This window comes from Numida meleagris, chromosome 5 (assembly GCF_002078875.1).
Source record: "Numida meleagris isolate 19003 breed g44 Domestic line chromosome 5, NumMel1.0, whole genome shotgun sequence".
Classification (NCBI taxonomy): domain Eukaryota; kingdom Metazoa; phylum Chordata; class Aves; order Galliformes; family Numididae; genus Numida; species Numida meleagris.
This window is the reverse complement of record NC_034413.1, coordinates 58232649-58257143: the sequence shown is the minus strand read 5'-3', so window position 1 is coordinate 58257143 and position 24495 is coordinate 58232649. Positions and strand designations below refer to the sequence as shown.

The 24495-nt window shown below is 40.7% G+C and overlaps 1 protein-coding gene across 37 annotated transcripts in view; it reads right to left on the bottom strand.

The window, feature by feature from the left end:
• The window catches only part of LOC110399220, a 585449-nt gene that overhangs the window by 463257 nt on the left and 97697 nt on the right, over nucleotides 1-24495 (bottom strand). For 3 of the 37 annotated variants that reach the window (XR_002438997.1, XR_002438998.1, XR_002439003.1), the window contains exon 1: nucleotides 6692-7765. The exons of 29 other annotated variants lie outside the window; for them this stretch is intronic. The gene's annotated coding sequence lies outside the window, so the exon portion shown is untranslated. Of the gene's footprint in view, nucleotides 1-6691; nucleotides 7768-24495 lie in introns of those variants that run through there. 5 more of the 37 variants (XR_002439010.1, XR_002439012.1, XR_002439020.1 and 2 more) reach the window with 3 other exon arrangements.

The following is a 24495-nucleotide window of genomic DNA, read 5'->3' as shown; positions in this document are numbered from 1 at the left end:
ACAACTGCATCCTGCTCATCTGCCACCCTTTTCCCATCCAGCATCACTCTTCCTCTTTTCCTTAAGTAACTCATGACAACCATAAGGATTGAAATGGCACCTTTTCTCATTAACCTCAGCAAAAATTACCCCTTTAATACCAAAAGTAGGGCACCATTCAGATGTTACAAACAGATCCTCGTCACCCGTTTTCTAAAGAAATATGTTTATAAAAGAATTACATTATAAAATACTTGGTAACTTCAGCTTAACCTTCTTCCTTGCTTCATGCACACTTATGAACACAGATTCCTTTATAATTTGGCCACGCCCAACATTAACATCACCTGGCTTTTCTTAAAGAGTTTGAGAAGGTATGAGAAAAAATGGGTAGCATGAAAATGATGCCATAATATCAAGAGACGTTTCACAGTCAGTACATAACTACTTTCAAAGAATGATAGAAGAGTCAGAAAGGGGAAAAAAAGTCAATTTCAGAAGGGCTTTTTTTTAAAAAAAAAAACAAACCTCTTTTCTACCTCCAATTAGCTAACGAGCACATTATTATTAACCTAACTTGGAAACAGTTTCTCAGTAAAAATGGAAAGCAATTAGGGTGCAACAGGAGAAGCTAAAACATTGAATCTCTGGTCTCCCTCCATGACTTTGGCCCCATCAAAATCTGACTGACTCACTGAGCCAAGGAGGTTTGAGCTCCTAGCTGACGTGCCCTAATGAGATGGGGCCATGAGATGCACAGCTCCCCATCATATCCCAGGACTAACAATACTGCTTCACCTCACAGAGATGAGGTAAAGTAAAATGTCATTAAGATTATGAAACATTCACATAGTTTAGCATAGAAAGAAGAACCACCATAAATAGGAAAGAAAAGGACCTTGAAAAATCCTCCATTCCATTATTTAAAACAGATAGGAAAATACAACTTCTTCTGCTCCTTTACCCTCCATCCATCTTGTCTTTCTTTCATCTTCTCATTTTCTCTGTCCCTTTAACTCTATAAATGTTTTCTTTAACCCCCTAAAGCATCTGGGAGTATGTTCTTACTGCAAGGTACTACTACTAGGAATAAAGCTGATTGTAATAAACAAGGAGGCTGAAAACTGCTGCAGATGAAATAAAATGCAACACATGCATCATTAAATATTGAATGAAATTCAGGCTGCATAGCCAGCCTCTATCTGTTTTTACTCATGGTAAATGATGGGTTTGTATAATTTCTAACATCCTGATGGATGATACAACGTCAGTTGTTTTGGTTGAGGAAGACAGAGTGGAAACAGTGCCTTTTACTTTTACTTTTCTTGCTAAAAGGCCAATTCTGTGCAGTGCTGAGGGGTTGGGATGGCTCACTACATTTCTGGTTGGACTCTCAGTTTCTCTAGCGTTAATAAAAGCTTCAGTGTTGTGGAGCAGTTTGGTTCAGTCAGTATGTAAAAGATCCCCAAACATAAGCTTGAGAATTGATTACACTTGTCTAGTCTTAATGAAAATGCACAATGTGTGTGGGAGCAGAGTTTTATAATTACCAGGCCACTGAAATTGAAAATAGAGGAGACATTCCCCAAACCTCTGAAATACCATTTCCCTTCAGCCACGTTCATCACCACATGGTGACTGAAGGGAGACATGCTCTGCTAAAGAAACACTGCTCTGCTGCAAAGGAGATAAAATAAAAGTTAACCTCTGATCCACAAGAGCTCTGGAGCTGCTGGCAATTAAGATGTTATTTAATAAGGTGCCATGCTTTGAATCAATAAAATGAAGGGTTGGAGGACTTCCTCTGCCACACTTATTCCTTTCACCACTCTCAGTCTCAGGCATGGCTGCCACCTGAGGAGGTTAGAGAGCTGTAATTAAATTAATAAAGCATTGCCTGTCCTACCAGAGAGAAAGACAGGGAGAAAAGTGATTGTGGGTAATTACTGGACATACTGCTGACATATATATATCATTCCTTCTACACTTGAGACTGGACATTTTTTGCTACCTTTGTGTTTGATGGGGTCTTCAGCTGGAGATCACAAGCCATGCCATAATTTTTCATCAGAAGTTAAAAGAGTTTGAGATGAAAAAACGTTACAGCTTCCCTCAAAAAAAAATCTTGATTTTTTTTTGACAGTAGATTGAAAATGTAAAAGACTTTTCTGATAATTTCATTGAGGTAAAGTGCCATTTCTGAGAACATTAAAAACAAAAGAACAAGTTTATTAATGGCTGGAAACACTTTCTTTAAGAAAATGGAACATCTCTAAAATAGTTTTGTTTCAAGTATCCTTGGTTGGTTGGTTGATAGCTTGAGGACACCTTGTCTCCTGAGATGCTTCATCAGGGGCTGATGTTCAAACAATGTGTGTTTTGACTGGCTTCTTGGCAGTCATTTTAATTCTTCATTCCTGAAATCTGCATTCTTACTTCCAAATCCTTGGAGATTGTCGTTGCCCAGTCCAAAGGCATTTTTATCTACATACTCTTGAACTTTGCATAGCTTCATGACTAAAATCCTGATTTAAAGACCTCGGTGCCCGTGAAACATCTCCCTGGCCTGTGAATCAGTCCTTCACTCTGCGCTTGACATGACAAGTCAAAAATACATGTTTGGATCGGAGCTCAATTATTCTACGGCTGAATGACATACATAGGTAGCTCTGAAAGTAATACCTCCTACTTATTTCCATGGAAACTACAACAAATAGCACAATAGAACTATTTGATAGAGCAAATTCTCAGCTACAAAACACTAGTTTTCAGCATAGTCACCACCGTTATCTATGCATTTTCAAAAGCAATAAACAAGAGCCTGCATGCTGTACTTACAAAATTCTGCACCAGTAGATGTGACCCACTGTTTCACAGCTATGACAGCATCATTACTAAAATACAGTACCCGCCACCTTACTAAGGCTCACGTCCACTGTTTGGTCTCCATAAACATTCAGCAAGCATCAACAAATGTCAATGGGTGCTATTTTTTCCACATGGAGAAATTCAATGATACACCTTCATACTTCATACGCACTTCCATGTCAGATGCCATTTTGTCAGACTGCCCCTCTGCTGCCACCTGTCACAGAGCAACAACATGTAATAGCATATCGGTGGGGAGGTTCAACCTCTACTGCCATACCACCAACATCCACCTCTAGTGTCATGGGCCAATATAATAAATTGGAGGCATTACTTTTAGAACAGACCTCATATTTTTCACAGCAATGACCTGCACCTTTTCATTTAAGCACGTCCTATGGTTTATGCAGGACACAGCCCCAAGTTGAGGCAGGACAAAAAAATATGGTCTTTGTAGATGAGCAGTATGTTCATGTCTATTTGGACAGAGCCCAGTTCTCACCACAGACCTCAGTGATGTACCATGCTTAGGGCATTTGAAAGATGTGAGAGTTTCAGATGTAGGGATTTGATTCCACTTATCGGAAAAAGAAAAGCCACCTGCAAGATTTAGATCTATATCCCTATAATGGCCTTTTGAACTTCCTCAAAAGTGTTTTTATCCGGTGTGTTTGATTCAGGCTCACCTACTTTTGCTTATCAGGGTTGGTTTCCTTCCTGTTTAGTACATACGTTTCACAGCTTGAAGTCTCAGCTTTGCTTTCAAAAGCTGTAGGGTGAATTACAACTCCTAAGTAAAGCATGAAACAGCGAGGGACTCTGAGTTTGCTAAAACTTTCCTAGAAAGTGAACCTTAAAATGGCAGCAGTCTCTCTGATCCAGCAAATGGCTGCCAGTCTGGATGCGTAGCAAAAGGCGAGAACTGTCTGTTCTGGGTGTTGAAGAGGCAGAGGGATAAGGTTGCTGCTCTAGACAGTTCAGATATGTTTTCTCAGTAGGGCAGTCCTGATGACCCATCTGAGAGAAATCCAATTTTTCTGTTTCCCAACCTTGAACAACATACAGCAGACATGAAAGATAAGCACCAGCAAGCAAAACCTTACTCGGACTTTTGCCTAGGGAACTGTTGCAATTTTCTGTTCTGGAACTGCCTTCCCCAGAAGCTGGTATTAGGAGGAAGACACTTATTTTTCACTCTTCTGGTAAAATGACAGCAGGCCATTTCTATGCCTTGCAGCTTTTCAGCTCTCATGCAGACAGATATCCACGCTGGGAAAAGCAGGAATTGTGGAAGACCAACCTTCGCATTTCCTTTATCAGACTGCTATCCATTAACTGGGTTAGCGTGCCCTCTCTATCCATCTCTCTGTGTGTTGTTGAGGTAATGCAGACTTCTGGAAGGAAACAGCAATGCATATTCATGGGACTGCTTGTGATGAATGCCATCGTCAACTCAGTGCTTTGAGGTTTTGTTAGCGGTGGAGATTTTTTCTGCCTTTACAAACCCCATGTAACCTCAAATTTAGATTAAGAAAAAGTGTTTGACTTGCCCTTGATTTAGTACAGAGCAGAGCACAGCTCACTCGAGCAGTCGCATCAGGACTTTTTCTGCCTGTGGTTCTGAGAAGGAAACTCTTTGAGTCTATTACACAGTTGAGTAAACAAAAGGAAGAGCTGCGGCAGAGCTGGAAATATGAAGCCCTGAGGTTGAGAGAGAACAGAAGGAAGAGGATGCATCTAAAGTCCTTACATTTAAGAGAATTTCAGATAACTGTGACTGCTATTGTCTTGACTGAAACTCATTTATTTTTGCACACTGTGGGGACTGATCTTGATTCTTTTAGCTTGTTGATAGGACAAGAGGGAATGGCCTCAAGTTGCACCAGGGGAAGTTCAGGTTGAATAGTAGGAAAAACTTCTTGTCTGAAAGAGTGGTTGAGCCCTGGAACAGGCTGCCCAGGCTGGAGAGTCACCATCCCTGGAGGTGTTCAAGAACCATGAAGATGTTTTAGTAGCAATACTGGTGGTAGGTGGACAGTTGGTCTAGATGGTTTTAGATGTCCTTTCCAACCTTAATGATTCCATGAGTGATTCCTTGGGAAGCCAGAGCTTACAGCACCATGGTGACAAGATTTGGTATCTCACAAAGTGGCACAAATTCATATAAACCTCAGCTGGAAAACCATAAGAGTTCCCAGAAGCCCAGCTCTGCTTTCAGATAACTCCTGTCTGAAGTTACACAACAGCATTGGAGCAGAACACTTGTGCAGACAAGCAATACAGTGCCCAGCATCCAAAAATGTATCAGTAGGAGGGCCAGGAAGAATTCTCAGCAAAACCCTGATCTGAATCAGAAGCCAAATTCTGAAACATTTTGAGAAGTTTCCTGTTAGTGCCCTGGGGGACTTTATTCAGACTCAGACTCATTGTTGAGGGAAGGCAGAGAGGCTGGTTTGCACCCGGGGCCCCAGCACCTCTGCCCGTGTCCTCCTGCAGGCTATAGAGGCTCTCCATGAACTGCACCACTCAACACTGAGAGTTACAGGCTGTGCCCGGAAGCTGACAAAAAGGCAACCAGTGAAGCTCTATCATTACTACCCAGAGGAACTGCAGGTGCTTCCAGGTAAGACTCTCATTTCTGGGCTGGAGCAGATATTTGTGTGGGCTTTGGTAATTCCCTGGGTCAAAAGAGAGAGAATTACCACAAAAGGGATTCAGAGCAAACTGGAAAGTATATAACTTTGACATCTTTATTTTTTCCTCAATCCGTGCTCCCGTTAAAATCCTGGTGGATTTCCTCAGTTATTTCAGTAAGGCAAAAATGCAGCCATTGCATTTAACAAAGAATAGTGTGTAGGTGACACTCTACTGTTAGAAAAGCATGCAAGCTGTTGGGTGTGCCATTGCTTCATCAGCCCTAACAAAGATGCAACAAGGGTCAAGCTGTGACCACTGGTTAGAAACAGTGCCCCCAGGTTACCCTAAATACCTTCATCAGTTAGATACCTGAAGACAAAGGGACACTGGTACCCAACAGGAATAAAAATGCTCTTAACAAAAGAGAAAGGATTACAAAAGCTGAGAAAGAGAGACAAGCAGAGAGCATCTGTGAAACAGACAGAGGTTAGCAGAGGGCAAGGTGAGGAGCAGTTTGTTACAAGACAAAAAAAAAAAATCAACATAATTGCTGAGTTTTTGTTGCATTTGTGCAGCTGGGTGTCAGCGCACTTTTGACCCTGCCTGAGCAGCATGCAGGCATGGACAAAGCCTTTACCAGAAGAAGAACCTGCCTTGCCCTGGCTCTGCTGGGAAGCACTGAGCACATTTCCACGTGCACAGAAGCACTTCGAGCTGATCTGCACTTCACTTAAAACTTTGCAGCACGTTCCCCAGCTGTTACATTGCAGCCTTAGGGCAACACGTTCGGGGTGAATGGCAGCTCTTCACTCTGCTTGCTCTCCTCTGCAGAGGGTGTTTGTTTGAGTGCTTACTACATCTGGCTTTCTTGTTTGTGCCTCCGGTTCGAGTAATTGCCTTAATCTGAATTTCAAGGCTGACACCTTGCATGACCCTTTCCTGCTCACTACTCTTCAGTGTATTACATCCAGCCTTCCTACTTTTTGTTTAATTAGAAACTACAGAAGCCTAATGACTCACTTCTCAATCAAATTTATTTCCAAAAACAATATTCATGCATGCATGTTTATGTATCACAGGACTTAATGTTTGGTTTCCAGTACTCTGTAGCAATCATTTACATTACAAAGATTTCTGAAAAACAACTCAGTAAAAATAGGTGCCTTTACGTTAAAAGCGTGCCCCATAAAAACACTGCAGCACTTACTGGTTTCCTCATCAGCGTGTGAGATCCTCACTCTTTTTCACCCTCCAGCTGCTACTATCAAGGCAGACTGTCCTGGCAAGGGAAAACAGTGATCTGCTATCCAGGTGCATACACACATGTGCAGATGCAGCAGGTTTAATTGCTGTTTGCTTTGCAATTTAAGCCTCTTTAATTTTCCATTTGTTAAATGAGGAACATGCAACATTTACGTAACTAATTTGCTCAAATAGTTCAGCAATTAAGCTCACCAGCTCGGTATCTATCTCTGAGGCCACCTTGGTGTGGCCTCCCTGCCTACTCCAGGCCCTGGAGTCCTCCGCTTCCCGTGTGGTGCATAACAGCTTTCTCCAACAAGAGCACATTGACCTCCTTGAACTTTCTCTCACGCCTACCTGTCCAGCTGGTTTTCACCTGAACTCTCTGATCCCATAATCTCATTATCCATTCTCCCACTGCTCTCTCACTCTGCCCTCTGTCTCCTTGCCACACTCCCATCACCTCCTCCCACATCCATTCATTCTCCTGTTCAGCCTTCACCCGACCCTTTACCTACACCATCACCACCCTGTGCTGCTTAGAAGGCTGCTCTCCATCCACATGGTCCTTTGTTCTCTGATACCATCTTAAAGAGCCCACCAATCTTTATATCCCTTCCAACCTAGGCTATTCTATGATTCTACGAAGATCACAATGTCACTTGAATGCTCAACACAAGAATTATGAAGGTGTTTATGCTCATCTAAGAAAAAGGTCAAAGATTGTAACAAAAAATCTGAATCTAAAATTCTTGCTACAAAACTACTACTACTAATTTTTTAAAAGTTGCATGATTGGAAAGATTGGAGATTGGAAAAGATCTGCAAAATATATTTCATCCTAACGTGTTACATCTAGTTATCCAGAAAATAGTATTAAAGACAAACAGCTCTCTTCCTGGTCCTAAATCTCTGTATTATTTGCTAATAGTATTTGTATCAGCTGGAGTAATGCATACAGATGTGGAGTCCTCAGTACAGGAGAGATGTGAACCTGCTTGAACGTGTCCAGAGGAGGGCCACAAAATTGATCCAAAGGATGGAACACTTCCCCTACGAGGACAGGCTGAGAGAGTTGGGGCTGTTCAGCCCAGAGAAGAGAATGCTCCAGGGAGACCTTAGAGCAGCCTTTCAGTGTCTAAAGGGGGGCTGTAAGAAAGAAGGGGACAGACACTTTAGCAGGGTCTGCTGGGATTGGACAAGGGAAAATGGTTTCAAACTAAAAGAGAGGAAATTTAGATTAGATATAAGGAAGATTTTTATTTTTTTTTTTTAAATAAGGGTGGTGAGGCACTGGCACAGGTTGCCCAGAGATGTGGTGGAAACCCTGTCCCTGGAGACACTCCAGGTCAGGCTGGAGAGGCTCTGAGCACCTGATGGAGCTGTAGGTGACTCTGGTGACTGCAGGGATTTGGACTATGTGACCTTTACAGGTGTTTCCAACTCAAATGATTATATGATTCTATGTATAACAGGAGCTCCAGAACAAATACACAACTGACTACTCACAGGTATCTGCCCGATACTGAGATTTGTCTATGATGTTAATGACAAGGTTGCTAGAAGAGATCACCTAGCAGACAGGCACGTGAGGACTGACATCATCATGTCAGGCATTTATATCATTTAATAGTTAAAATACTTGCACAAAAACACCAGCTTGATAATTTTAAGTGGCTGGATGCAAAAAAAAAAAAAAAGATATTTTTAACTTCAGCTGTTGTGAATTTCCTGTATATTTATAAAAATAAAATGTTCCTTTCACACTTGAAGTAATTCATACTGATTTTTTTGTCTGTCAGTTCGCTGGATTTTTTTCTTATTGAACCAAAATGAATCATGACTTTTCCTTGGCTGGCAACGCTGAGAGTCTTGATGTTTCAATAATGCAATAAGAAATTTTGCTAGGATGTATTCGTTATCGTTTTTTGTTGTTGTTGTTCCTTATTTTCCCCCCTGAAGTCATCAATTTCTCACCCTTAAGAAAGCACTGCCACAAAGCTTAGTTTCCATTGTGTACTTCCAGCTCTGGGCTTTGCTCTGTTCTGTTAGCAGAGCTCGGAGCCTGCTCTACCTCCAGATATCTCACAGAGCCATCTACTGGTGCAAGAACACAAATTTTACCTTTTTCGAGTATTTCTTGCTCTCACAAAGTCCCTCCTGCCCCTCTCTGTTCAGGCTGGTCTAGCAGTGCATGAGGTGGTGGGGTGTTGCTGTGGGGCTTCTCCCTCATTCATTTTCACTTTTTGCAGTCCAAGAAATAATTTTATAGGTACATATGTCATAAATTCATTTATGTAAGCAATATACTGTTGATTAAAAAAACAGCTCATGCACGTTAATCATCTGAGTTGATTTGCTGTAAGAAGTACCTAGTTGCTTTGCTGCAGTAAATTAAAACAGATGTATGTGAGTTCTCACCATTTAAATTCATGGTGAATCAACTTGAAAAATGAATATACCAAATAAAATGCCCTGGGTCCTGAACTGACTGCCTTCTGATGTTCAGAAAACAGCTCCGCATCATATGTGTCCTTGAAATCTCCTCATGCTTTAATTTCAAGCACGGATATGTGTAGCTCTAATAATTGATCCCTTCTGCACCTTTCTCACAGAAAGCAAAGCATATTCATTCTTGTGTCTGCACAGTGATCCATGACAAGGGGTTAGCCTGGTATTATCCATGCTTTTGTTCTAATTTCTTTGCTGGTAGAGAAAATGAGTCACAGTTGATGAAACATCTAATGATAATCACAGCAAAAATACTTAGTAGTTCCACAGTATTTTGAATTTTCAAAATAAATTCCATATACCCCTTGTGTCTACAGCACACCTTGGAGTAACAATCATTACACACCTCCACATTTTTCTCATTGCATTAATCAGGAGATGGCATATATCTTCATATGTAGTAACTTGCAGACATTTTCAAGGAACATCATGACATTGATTTGCAAATTTTCTCCTCACCCTGTCAATAAAGGATCTCTATGGCTTTGCAGACAGTTAAACTGATCACTTCTTTATCAGTTCTTAATGTCTCAGTGTTTAAAACCTTGCTGTTTTTTTAACCTGACCCAAGGTGCAGCAAATACAGTTGTTACTTATGAGGATTTTCTCAGAGTTCAATGACCAAAATTACATTGCAGACTAGAAAAATAGTTCTAATATCTCTGCAAAAACAGCACATGCAGAACGAGAAGCCAAATATAATCCTGCGCTGTGATCAGCCAATCTGAGTTTTGACAGCGTGATGCCAGCACAGCCATCCATTTATCTGTTCGTGTGCCTTATGTTTAGAGCAGAATGTGACTTAGCTTTACAAATGGAATGGGAATAAATTATTCTAATTGCCATTAAAAGGTTTGCATTCAAATATCAGCTTCCACCAGCTGTTACCCAGCAATGGTCCATGGCTGGTGCAAAGGCAGGTTCTGTAGATGCATGAGTGATCCATGAGTGGAAGCTGCGAGAGAGGAAAATCCTAGGGAGTTAAACTAAGGAGATTCTCCCTTTTGTAGGATGTTGTGCAGTTTCACATAGGTTAAATCTATCACTTCCAGAAAATATAATATAAAACTTTAGTTATTGTTCCCTTTGGTAACCTCAGGGTTCTTGGTCCTATTTTTCTGTAAGTGGTATCCATGATGATTTCTCTTGCTCTCTTTCTTTCAGAGTGTATTTTTGGATGGTAACCAGATATTAGAGGAAAGGCTTTTAAAATGAGTGCTGTGGAAGCTACAGTACAGCTTCAATGTTAACAGTATAACCTTGGTTCATCTGCCCCTCAGTGCTCTGAAACTTTCTATTATCCAAAACACAGCCTTGTCCCCCGATATCTATTAGTTATGCTGACAATTCCTTTGAATATGTGAAACCTCTGCTATCCAGGCTTATTCAGCTTTCCCTATGGCATCGGAATAATCAGTGTTCTACTGTGTTTCATTATTTTTAATAATGCTGTCTCCTTTTCAGAGGGTAGAGGCAGTCTCTCTTCCTCTTTCCTTTGCAGAATGCATTACTCTAGCCAAACAAATGGATATGGCCAGATGGGAAACGCGACCTCCCTGTCCCAAATGTTACTTCATACTGTTGTGTAATGCCAGCACTATGGATGTGGCTTCAGAATACACAGTCAACATATTCAGCAAGAGAAAGATGGGGTTTTTCTGTTCAGTTTAAATCAGAAAGGATGGAAGGATGGAAAAGGAAAATTCTGATGATCAAGAAATGCAAAACAATCAATAAAAGCCAAGTTGCCATTCCTGAATGCCTCATTCTTCCACCAGTGACTCTATCAGCAGTGTCATAGTAGTACACGGAAGTTTGTATGCTAATTCTCAGCCCCTGTTGGAAGGTAAAGAACTTCTCTTCCATCACACAGGTAGTAACTGCAAGCACCGCAAACCACATTGGTGGCAGCTTATGTACAGCCACATGTGTAGCTCTGTCTCCCAGCTACAAGTGCCAAGATTGGCCACAAGACTGACCCAATTTTCTGGGAAGAAGTACTGCCATGAAGTTCCATGATTAACTAGAAAGAAGCCTGTTGTGCAAAACCAGCTGTAAGCTTCCAAATGCTCTCCTTTTGTCTTCAATTAAAGCATCACAATGAGAAAAATGTCAACAAATTGGAGATTTACTACAGAAGGGTAAAATCTCCCTAAGTGATCCAAGATTATCTGAATTACATGATCACTACTTTGTTGAGGGCTCATGATTTGAAGCTTAAGAATGGATTAATAGGACAGGGCAGCACACCCTGGAGGTGGTTCTCCCTGCAAATAGGGGGGTCAGAGTCCTCCTGAGCTTGTTTCTTTCTGCATAAAAGCACTTGCAGATTTTTCTTCCCAGAATTTATTAAATCTCTTCTTGAACTTCTCTGTTTGAGTGCATCCTGAGTTCAAAAGTTTAATTGTGCACAGTGTGGGGAATGAAGTGTATCTTTTCATTTGCTTTCTGTCCACCACCTCACAGTTTCCTGGGCTGCCTCCTTATTTCCTGTATTGTGCAAAACTAACAGTTCTCTATTCATAATCTTCATGCAAGTCAGGATTTTACTGACCTTTGCCAAGGCATCACGAGGTCAAGGCGCACAAGAAACAGTTGAGCTATAAACTAAATAAAGGGAAGAGAGTTATCTGTGTAAAGTCCACTCCTGAATTTACTGCAGAGTGAAAGAAAAATCAAATATCAAGGAAATAGAAATGAAGAGAACAACAGCGTCTATGAAAACAAACAGCAAAGAAAAAGGTAGCCTAGTGCTGTTAAGATAGGCATACTATGATTGAACTGGACCAGACTGAAGGTCCTCACTGCTCAGTGGTTTACACTGGTCCCAGAGATTAATAACCGAAATTCCTCAGTAATCAGGATGGAGATACAGCTATTAAAATGGCCATGCTAGGCTTAGTTAAGAAATTAAGGATTACCAGTGAAAGACTACAATAAAACAAGTTACAAGTAGACGACCTACAACAACCAAAGCTATACGTGAAATTGGAGTAACATAAAACTAACAAAATAATCATAGAATCATTAAGGTTGGAAAAGACCACTAAGATCATCTAGTTCAAACATCAACCCATCCCTACTAACCATGTCCCTCAGTGCCACATCTCTATGTTTCTTGAACACTTCCAGGAATGGTGACTGCACTACCTCCCCGGGCAGCCTTTCTAGTGCCCAACCACTCTTTCTGAGAAGAAATTCACCATAGTTAACAATGGTTATGGAAATAGAAAATAAGGTAAAGTTGTCTATGGGGCTTTGCATGGTGTAGCAGAATGAATGAGAAGGGATAAAATGGATAAAACAGAGTACATTTGTGTAAAATTACTTACAGGAAGGATAATAAGAGATTCTACTGAGTAGTCCTGGAAGTTTATTATAGATGCTCCACCCTCTGTTTTCAGCTTTGGATATGAATAGCAATTTCTGTAATGTGATTAGAGGAAGAGAGAAACTATAGAGAGTTGTGTCATTAAGGTAGACTGGCTCCCAGACATATACTGAAAAATAAATGTGACAAATAATCCTAAAGCTCAGATACTCCTTCAGGTGACAGGAACAGATTAAGCCTCTAAGCAGTGAGGATACGATAGAGATGAAAGATGATCTCAGTGTGGACCTGCGTACTTTGTCTCAGCTTTCAATAAGGGCAGTGGTGTCAGCCCTGCAGACAAAAGCAGGCTGAGGACAAGAGTGTAGAATAAGAGTGAACACACTTGACACAAAGAAAATTTGGAATTGAATGAGCTAAAACTGAGGAAATCAGACTGTCTTAACCCACCTTCTGAAAACTGCAGGTACAAGGATTTTTAATAAACCTGTCAACTTCATATGAATGGGACTACATGCCTGGGCAATAACAAATGTATTACCTGTATAGAGGAAACAGGGTTAGGGGAAGCAGAAAGTAAGGCTGGCAATTTCAAGTCTTTGCTTCTGACCTTTGTAACATGCAACAATCGTGGACTCTCCAAGAACATATTTAAGCTGAAAAATTAAAAAAAAAAAAAACATCCTTGTCTGTCAGAGCAGAGAAGCTAGAAAGAACAGAGTGCTGCAGAGTAGGCTAACTTCCTAACTAGCATTATTGAGGAAATATGATTCAGTGCATGAAAGGGCTGCCTGCAATACTAGGAGCTGGATACAGTAACATCACCAGTCCCTCCCGCTCCAATCATCATATTTCTTTTTGAGGCCTTGATATTTTTAAGATAATTAAGTATATGCATGCCTCTAAGATTAGGACTTCAATCTACAAGTTAGAAAGTGGATTTTCAGAAACTTCTTGTTAAATGATAACATGGATATCTTCAAGTCCTGTCAGCTAAAATCCTCAGTTGTGCTTTGAATACCTCAGTCCCAAATCTCCATTGGATCTATTTATTTACTTAAAGTGAGGCACATACACTAATACTGTCTTCAAATAGGATCTTGGTCAACACTGTATTCATTTTACCTATTCTTAATCCAGATGCTGCAGGTAGGTTGTTGCTACAAGTCAGGAGAGAGCTTTCTTACCATGTGCTCACAGCGGGGTTTCTGTGGCATCTTCTAATCCCCTACTCCCATTGTCACTGTTCCTCTTGTCACATTCCACAGTTTTCTCCAACCTCAGCATCTCATTTGTATTGTTAGCAAATGCTGAGGCCCCAGGATGGTTGTAGGTTTTAGTGATCAACAGACATATAAGTACTAACACTTCTTTCTGGATTAATTTCCAAAGGGATGTCAAATGGGTGTTCATATTTCATGTACTTCATTTTCCCAGCAAGGTTTCTAAGGAAGAAAGTAATCCATGGGTGGCACTTTGACTGGGATGTAACAGCCAAAGGCTAAATTCTTTCCTCAAGAGTCTATAGATAATGAAATATGGTATTTTAAAAGCACACAAATAGCAGCAGCCCTTTGGAGAGGAAAAAAAAAAAAGAAAAAGAAAAAGAAAAAGTCATCCAACCCCTTTACTTCTCACCAAAAGGGAATGACAAAAAGAAAAAACAACTTGTAGAAACATGGCTGGCACCAAGTGCTCCAGCATCCTGAGCTACTGTGTGTCACCTCATCTCAGAAACTATACCAACTTCAATTCACTTGAAGAAGACCCCTGTATTCACTGCCACTACCCTCTGGAAATTCAGCTCATGTTTGCATTACAGAGCTGGCACCTTTTCAGCAGCCCTTTTCCCAAGGGAAAGTGTTTTTCCCTCTTAAAACAGCACCTTCGGTACACCTTACAAAGAGGCCGTAGAGTCCCCATTGTTTGAGAAAATTATCTACACATATTCAAATATCTCACTGAAGAAGAAGGTGCCAGTAAATAGATGTCAAGAATACGTGGCCTAGTTACTATGTTTTGTGAGACCAATTAAAATAGGGTGCCATTGTTCTGCATGACAAATGGCTTTCTCTGGCTGTTGTTTACTTCAGTTCTTGGCATGTGTTATCTCTAACTACATTTATCTCAAGGGGAGCCTGAAGTTCTTTTTTTTCCTGCTAGCTTGGTGTTGTCTCTTGTGAAACGAGTCTTCACCTTACTTCTGAGGACTTCCCACTGCATCTCTCAGAATGACAAGCGCTCAAGTGTTGTAAAGCTCATACCTGTGCTCCTCGCTTATTTCTGTGAAATGGATTATATCTACACACAGCTGCCCTGGGGAGGACCTAATGCAGATGAAGAAGATACTGAAGCTTCTTCCCAAAACCACCCCATGTTGGACAGTACGGGCTTGATCTCTGACTCCTGATTGAGAAGTCTACCAGCAACAGGGAAGTAATGGTCCTCCTGTACTTGGCACACCTCAAGTACTTTGTTCAGCTTTGGGCTCCTCAGTAGATGGGGGGAAAAAAGACAAGGAGGACCAGAAGGTCCAGAGAATGGCAACAAAGCTGTGAAGGGTCTGGAACACAGGACCTGTGGGGAGGAGCTGAGGGAACTGAGACTGTTCAGTCTGGAGAAGACAAGGCTCAGAGGAGAACTTTTTGCTCTCTAACTCCCTGAAAGGAGGTTGTAGCAATGTGGGGGTTGGCCTCTTCTCACAGCTAACAGCAACAGGATGAGAGGGAATGGCCTCAAGTTGTGCCAGAGGAGGTTCATGTTGGGTATGAGGAAATCTTCTGAGAAAAAGTGGTCATGCTCTGGAACAGGCTGCCCAGGGAGGTGGTGGACTCAATGTCTCTGGAGATTTTCAAGAAACATGTAGATGTGGTACGTAGGGACATGGCTTACTGGGCAATATTGGTGGTAAGTGGACAGACAGTTGGACTAGCTGATCTTAGAAGTCTTTTCCAAACGTAATGATTCTATGATAGCCATCAAACACAAGTCCCTTGCTAGAGTTCTGGCTCTCAGACAAGGCAATGATAGGATTTTATCTCATTAAGTGACAGAGAGGGAATAGTGAAAAAAAGAGGTCAAGAGAATAACAAGGTTTGCGGGAGGGCCAAATTGCTACAAGAAAATGAAGATCTCAAAAGGAAGCAGTGCAGCAGGTTGCCAGGAAGAGGTATCCGGTTGCAGCTGGCTGAAGATTAGAGGGAGGTTAAAGTAATGGAGAGCACACTGAGGGTTCTGGTGAAAACTAAGTTGTCGATAAACGTTTCAGATTACAGGATATATCAGACTGTGAGAAGGAGAGGGTGAAAATAGCAGCACTTCTAGAGCATGTGAGTGGCTTCTCTCACTATTAGGAGATGTGGCAGTTTGTAATTAACAGAGCTGCCTGCCCTGCTGGCACCTTCCTGCTCTGCTCTCAGCACAGATAACGGTTTGTTAGCTCTGCAGCAGCACTGTGTGCTCCGAGTTAATTAGGAAAGGGAACTGCTTTCTAGGGCAAGGAAGGTGGCAAAAACTACAGGAGCAGATTTCACCAGGATAGGGACTTAAGATGGAAGCAGCTTAAGGGGTTTCCACTTCGTATGTAAATAACAGGGCTCCTGTCCACATTTTGATGGCTTTCTTCCCCATATGCACAGATCTGGCCGCAATTTACCCAGCACAGCTTTACTGCTGTACACGTTTGGTGGGAAATTTGAGTTGCAAATTCCAGGCATGCAGCAAAGGAAGGGCAAGAGAAGCTGCTGAGCTCAATGCTCATTACCCACAGTGCTGGTCAAAGGTCAGCCGTGGTTTGAGAGCTTGAGATATGGCAGGTCATAGGGATGGAATGGACAACTCTAATAATCAGAGGGATAACTACCTATTCCTGTTAGCACCTTCACCTCCCAGATAACCTTCCATCTCAGAGGAACTGGAATTGCCTCGGTCATCAGAAAGACTACAAAATCAAATACTTACAGAAGAGGGGGGGAAAAAATTAAACTGCAAAGCAGAGCCTGAAAAAGGAAGTCAAAAAAGTAATTGTCAACAAAGAACAGCAAAGCAAACTAGAAATTACCATGTTGAGCTGTGCTCAAGGTTAAAATGGAGAATAGCAGGCAAGAATGAACAGCGCAAAATACCAAAGACAATGAAATCTACTGTGACACAAAAATAACACTTTATAATACTTGCTGTTTGGCACCAGGAACATTTCCACGCATGTAGGAGTTAGTATAGTATTATTTGTGTATGGACATGTATCTGTGCCATGTGGTGGAACTGGGTCAGATTAGGAAGAAATGCAGACTCAATGGCTGTCAGTGTCTACACAGCATAATTAAAAGCATGGTCAGAAGAGCAAAAATTCTTAAGTACAGTGAAAAATTGTATTTGCAAGCCTAAGCCAACAAGAGATGAATTGGATTTGTAGTTAATAAAGCCAAACAGGAGAATCAGTCGAGGAATGAATTAAATTATAAGAGGCAGTGATGGCAAAGAGATTCAGATATTCTATACCAATGGTAGACAGGTTTGTATTACTTAATTTTTCCAAAGGAAAAGCAGATGTCAGCTGAAGGAAGTGTTTTGGGTATACTTTCTGAATTGTTTCCATTAATAGCTTAAAAATACATAATAAATCATAATTATTTTCTAATAATTTAAAAAAAGGATGTTAGAAAAATAATAGTATTTTCAAAATGATTTCCCCCTCCCCCTCCTGTCAGCTGATGTCGGGTGTTACATCTGTCATTAAAGGCATGCAATGGCGTTAAAAGTAAAAGATATTTCAGCAAAACAAACAAACAACTTTTTCATGGGGGAAGAGGCAAACAATTTTTTTGAGGCAAATTATTTTGCCTCAAATTTCCAAGCACTGAAAATTTCTGAAAGCTTTGCTCCTGGTTAAACTGGATATAATATTATAATTTATTTTTAATTATTATAGCTAATAGAGACCAAATAATTATTTATGGCACTATTCTAAACAGAATCATGAAAATTAAGAGTGTTACAGATTGCCTCATTTCAATCATTTTACAGCCTATTGGAAGACTTGCTGCCTTTTAGGAACTGTGATAAAATGGCTGTGCAGGGAAGCGGATGGTATTTGCCACAATATCAGTCAGTGCAACAATTTTCAGACCTAGCCATTTTATGCAGAGGGAGCAGAAGTGCGGTCCAGCAGAGGAGAGGACTGTGTGAAAAAGATCTAGCAAGGAGCAAGAGCAAATGAGCTGGAAAGGTAAAAATAAAGGAAGAAGAAGCATGTTTCTAGCAGCAAATCCTTCCCTCCTCTCTTCCTCTAGAGTTTGGTTAAATGCCTCTGAAGTTCTGTTGCTGATAATTATTACCAATAATTAATAAAATAAGCCTTTTGAAAAATTCTCACATGCTTCATCTGTGGGGCCAATTATTGAAAAATAAAAAAAGGAAAATGTCAAAATCAGTGGAACTAAATGATTAAAGAAAGAGAGGGAAACATGCTTGTAAAATAAGATGAGGGTCATGCTAGCATTTTTAATGGCAAATATATATTTGCTGAGGCATGGAGATGTCAACAATTTAGTGGTGATGAGAAAAAATAAATCTATTTTCTCATCATACAGAAAACAAAGATAATCTTTCCCAGTAGGGTATGAAAATGGAAATAGGGACATCTTAGATCCTTGGAGCTCTGGGACTTTTGTAGTAGTCCACTAAAGAGAGGAATATCTCCCTGCTGAGAGCTAGCGCCTTTCAATTTACTTAAATACCTTTTAGTTTAAATCTTGTTCTTTGTTTTATTGACTTCATGGGGCCTATTAATGCGATATTTGCATGGCTGAAATCAAGCCTCGATGTATTTCCTAAGACACACACTGAGAGTTTACTGTTATGAAGGCTAGATCTGCAGTCAGACACCTATACTTGCAACTCCACCACTGTAATACCTGAAATCTGTCCTTTTATTTATTTAAAGACAGATGTATACTAAATAGTCCCAGCAGTAGAAAGATGTATTATTTCAGATTTATATCTAGTTTTTAAAGTTTCTTGCTATTCATTCACCGATGTCCAGCCCTTTCCTTTGTGTTTCCCTATAATAAACATACATCTATGGGGGAAAAGAGGCTTTATAAACATTAAAGATGCTGCCATCTGCAGGCTATGGGTCTAAGGAGAGGAAAGATGAAAACTATACAGGCATATAATGAAACTCCAGTAGAGAACTCAATTCGGGTTGAGAAAATCTGTTGCATTTTTTCAGACATTTTCCTCTTTTCCTTACAGATAATATCATTAAAGAGAACGCGGTTATTTCTAAAATGATCAATCAATCAGAGCCAAGGGAAATTCATACTGAAAGCTAGTACGCCCACAAAGAAAAAAAGAATCTAGATTTTCCAAAATGTGGCAGCTCCTAGAGAAGGCCACAAGCTCTGCCAGGAGCATAATTGACCGAAGAGATGTTGTGTGATAGCTAGGGAGATGGCAGGCAGCAGCACAGCTTGCAGGGTTGTAGGCAAGCTGTGATTTTACCTATTTAAAAAATTCACAACTTTGTCAGTCCCAGCAACAAGGTAATACTTTCCAGGCAACTTCCATAAGAAGTCTGTATTGTTTTTTCCTTTTGAATCAAAAGAAAGCTTTAAATTGCTATTTGAGATGTTTAGGCCTCTCTCTTACTCCCTGATGAGTCCTTTAGGGGATCCAGATCACTGGACACCAACTTGTCAAAAGCTCCTTTTGCTGCTAGGACAACGTACTGATTAGCAAAGGATATTCCTTTCCGCCTGAACATAGTGTATCTCATTATGAACATCACAAGGAGTTTCTAGGACAAGTGACTTCGGAGACCAGACATGAAGGTGTTGAAGATGGTCTCAAACCAGTCCAAGTCATTAGTACTGTGCTTCTTTTCAGCTCACACCCTCATTTAATTCCCAGGATTCACATTTCAAAAATAGCTGACTGAAAACAAGTTCAAGTTTGGGCAAGTGATTGTCTGCTCGACACAAGTCTTTTCTTTAGAGAGGAGATCACTGTCTCTTGAAGCAGGCAAGAAAAAAAGTGGAGTTTGCAGTAGAAAGTTGGCAAGAAATTCACCATCCTTCTGAAGAAAACACACCCATGGTACTGTAAGCATATGTCTTTGTTAACTAAATTTAATGCATTATGAAAAGCATCTGGAAACCTACGGACACCCTGTGAATCAACATTCAGCCAGAATCAGTTCACTTGATCTGTATTGTCCTAGGAGACAGAAAATGAAGCAACAGTAATGCTATGATTTAGAGTGTGTTTTTATTTATTCCTAAATATAATGTGCTTGTGTAGCAAGCAATTTTTCTGCAGACAGAAGATGTATAATCGCTTGAAACTAACAACACATTGACTATTACTGGAATCCTGCTGCCTCTTATTGCAGTGTGTATAATAACTTGACAAATATATTCAGATCTGGCATGATTTTAACACTTGTTCTGTGCCTGCTCTCTTTCAGCTAGCATGGTATAATCCACTTAAGAGAGGATAATGAAAAAAGCCCGATAAATCCTTACCTAGAATTTGTAATCTGTATGAGTTTTCTTCAGACTCCAATCCAGTTAGTTTTAAACTAACTCAGGCATCTCAACCTAAGCTACAGTCTGTTCCATGTTTGGTTTTAGATACCCTGAAGACAGAGTTAACTTTCCATTAAATAAGATGACTTCCAGCAAGACCCTTCAGCAAAAGAAGGAAAGTAAACCCTACCTCTGCCTGCTATGTCCACTAAAGAAGTGGAGGGCCAAGGAGGAAAGCATCCAGCTTAAATCCAAAGCAGTTGAACAGGGGTAGGTTTGTGCTGGAGGCCTTTGGTAGGTCCCTTGAAAATAGGTCTCTGCCTAATTCTGATAGCCACAATCTCTGAGATCACTGTTCTTTTGGGTTGTTGCTGTTTTTTTTTTTTATATTTCATAAAGGGTTGGACTTTGTGGTTGGCTTCTTTTTTTTTTTTAAATATATCCTGGACCTCATCTCTAAGCCAACTTCTAACTCCCAGAGCAGTCTAAAGTAACTGCTCCCTTCAACTGGTCCTAAACCTTATGGTTTAGCAACTATCCTAAAACTGTCAGAGCACATAGTAAGATACCTTCTGAATCCAAATGAAAGAAACACTCTCGATTTCACATCCTTCTTCCTGGCTGGCTGTACTATGAGCATATATGGGTTTTTCACCCTTCCTAGCTGGACAGAAAGCCATACCGTAGGGAAGAAAAAAACAAAACAAAACAAAAAAAAAACACTCAAAAAATATATATTATGTCATATATCAGTAGCTTGCCAGAGGAAAAAATAAAAATCACTAACCTGCTTTCAGTAGACTCTAGACAAGGACTCAAGATCTTCACCCACATGCATTTGCCCAACTGAGAGAAATACCTGACTTCCAGCCACTTCCTAGTAGACATCCCCATGAAGGTCAACAGCACGTGCTATCAACCCCAAACTCATTTCAGTTGTAGTAACTGGAATCATTTAGGCCCTGCTACAGACATTCATCCCTTACTCTAGTTGATAACAACTGAATCATGTTACAGTACCCCAGGTGGCAAATTTGAAGGACAGCAACATCTAGCCCCCATGACACACAGCTGGAGATAGTATGGGAGCCACACCATTTTCCTCAATCCTCTGATTAGAGAGCAGCTGTCAACTGACATCCTTAATTGGATGTAACACATCTCATCAGGGCCTGGTGCCTCAAAAAGCCACCTTGTGTGCAATGGAGAGCTGCTATGGGGAGACTGGGGAACAGATAAAATGCAAAGATCCCCCTCAATGGGTTGAAGGTTAACTGCCATTACCATCAAGTATTCAGTGTTCTCATGTGGACTTAAGGCAAAAGTATTAAAAATTTACATCTCTCTTCTACCTCACTCCTCCTTTAAGAAGCTGTTGGATGTCAGCACTTGCTGTTAATTAGCTGTAATGATAATTGCAAAGAAAGTAAAAATGACTTAACTGGGGAGATATGATATGTTTCTCATTAAACCCAGACTAATAGAAAACTCTTCACCTACCTCTCTTTTATACCAGAATCTCTGATCCAACATTAATTTAATACTTATTACAGCTGAAGTTACAGGGCTAGATATTGGTATGCCTAACATCTCTGAGGGCCACAATGACTATGCGGTTTATGTACTTTTAGGTATGAAGTAATTTGGTATAATAACTGTTTATTTTATAGATATTTTGGTCATAAATAATCCTTTAAGTGGCAGTAAAAATGTAATAAAAGTAACAAAAGTAATCATAGAATCAATCATAAAATCAATCATAGAGTGGCTTAGGTTGGAGGAGATCTTAGGGATCATCCAGTTCCAACCTCCTACCATAGGCAAGTTTGTCGCCCACCAGATCAGGCTGCCCAGGGCCCCATCCAACCTGGCCTTGAATGCCTCCAGAGATGGGGCATCCACAGCTTCTCTGGGCAGCCTGTGCCAGTGCCTCACCACCCTCTGAGTAAAAAAAAAAAAAAAAAAAAAAATTTTTTATATTATTTATATAAAATACATATTTAGAATAAGCGATTTTCATCCTCTGTGTTGGGTTCCATTTTTTATTCCCTAAAGTTAAGAAGAGTGGCACAAAATCAGCTCATCTCAGATTTTTCTACAGTCAGTCTCATTTTTTAGTTGTCAGTGGTCTAAGCTGCCTCAGCACAACAAGCTCACAGGCTTGAGAACATCCTTTAGTCCCTTCCAATTCACAGACCCTTGAGTCTATTACAATTCACACTAAATTAGTAATTTCTTTTTGAGCTAGAAATGCCCAGCTCTGTGATGGGTGTGCTATGCAAGGTGGTAAAAATCACAGTGCTGTTTCTTCTAATTCCCATTTCCTTATGAACTGTTACAAGTATTGCATGCCTATAATAGAGCTGATGAAAAATTTTCCACAATATTTCTTTTTTTCTGTTGCAAAAGCCAGTCTGGATCAAAGCCAAAATACGTTATGGCAATTTTCTCAGATCATGCCCAGAATAGCCAATACAACTCTCATGATAAAGCTTCTCACCTGGGCTGTCTTTTACTCGGTGGAGCCCCCCCAGGCTACAAACTCAGTCTCGTCTCCTTCTGTGGCTCACTGAATATTTCATTATTTATACTAAGTGGAACAGCTTCAGGAGAAGAAATGGAAAATGCTTTCTATGCCAGGATGACAAATGGGCCAGTAATTCATTCAGGGCTTTGCTAAATTTTTTTAAAAGCAAAACTTGGTCTTTTCCAGTTAAAGAATTCAACCGTGGCCTAGGCAGTGTATCCCAACAATCAGAAGAAAGAGAGTAAAACATTCTCTTTAGTGTGCATCTGGCTGACCACTGTTGTGTGCTGTAATATAAACCTGTAGACATTACCAAGCTGTTTCGTTTTATACAATCACATCATGAGCAATGTGAAAGCTGAGAATTCTCAGAAGGCCAATTGGAAATAGACTGGACCGAGTATATTTGCAGTTCACATACATTGCTTAGAACAGGCTGGACTTAGATTGCTTTGCATTTGTCCCTTGGAGAGGACCTTGAGACACTGTTATGGATCATTCCTCTCCACTGCTGACCTCCAAACTGCACAGGTAAATTGCAGAAGCTGCCACAGTCAGCTAAAAGCAATTTCTTTGGGAAAGGGGTAAATCAGCAAGGTAGGAAATGGGAAAAGCTCAAAGCATAAAAGTAGCCATGATTGCCAAGAAGACTGCATATTACCCATGAAAGCATATTTTTAATTTTGGTGTATGGAAGGAGATCATTGTCAAGAAATCCAACTCCCTTCTTATCCTTCCCCTGCTTATTGAACAAAAAGCTGTAGTGGTGCACCAAAATCAGTGGGGACTCATCAAGAAGATCCATCTGCCTTCAGGAAGCACTGGACACAGTATTTGCTACCTGTTTGATCACACAATCACAGAATCGTTAGGGTTGGAAAAGATCTCTAAGATCATCTACTCCAACAGTCCATCTACCACCAAAATTGCCCACTAAACCATATTCCTAAGTACAGAATCTACACATCTTGAACACCTCCAGGGACAGTGACTCCACCACCTCCCTGGGCAGCCTGTTTCAATGCCTCAAAACTCTTTCTGAGAAGTTTTTCCTAATATCCAACCTGAACCTCCCCTGGGACAACTTCAGAACATTCCCTCCTGTCCTTTTGATGTTAGCTGGGAGAAGAGACCAACTCCCACCTCACTCCAACATCCTTTCAGGGAGTCGTAGGGAGCACTAAGGTCTCCCCTGAGCCTCCTCTTCTTCAGATAAACAATCCTAGTTCCCGCAAGGCTGGGAGAAACACTGAGCAGTCCTCCCTCGGCATGTCTTGGTAAGACTTTCTTGAGCAGCTAGTCGTTCATGAAGCCTTCACCATGCATGGTGTAACATCCAGAGAAGAGTAAGGTCTCATTTGATTTGTGTATTCCCCTGGGGAATAAAACACAGGTCCATCTTTCAGCATACACAAAAAAAACTTCAATGAACCTACTCTTAAGTTCAAGCAAATGCCTAAAGCCAAAGTTCATCAGGATACTTAATGCACATGGATACTTAAGCAGAAGTCCCAGCTGAAATGAGATGCCAAGAAGGAGTGATAACATACTGTTTTGTCATTGGCGTTTCTGGAGTCAAAGCCATTCAAGTAGCAGCAGCTTCCAGGAGCAAGGAGCCTATTCACATATCACCATATTTTAAGACAGTGTATGGACACTCAGGCACTTGCATTAGAGGAAATGATGAATGAATCAGGTTTCCCTTTCCTTAGTTTGCCAGCTCCCAGCTCCCACATGGTGCTGGAGCAGACGCAGCAACTCTGTGCCTGATGGGTTATGCCAACCTCTATGCCAGCTGCCCTGGGAGCCAGTGCCTGTCTGTAGTCCAAATAACCTGCGACTCTTTTGAATTTAAACAGTATAATCTGATG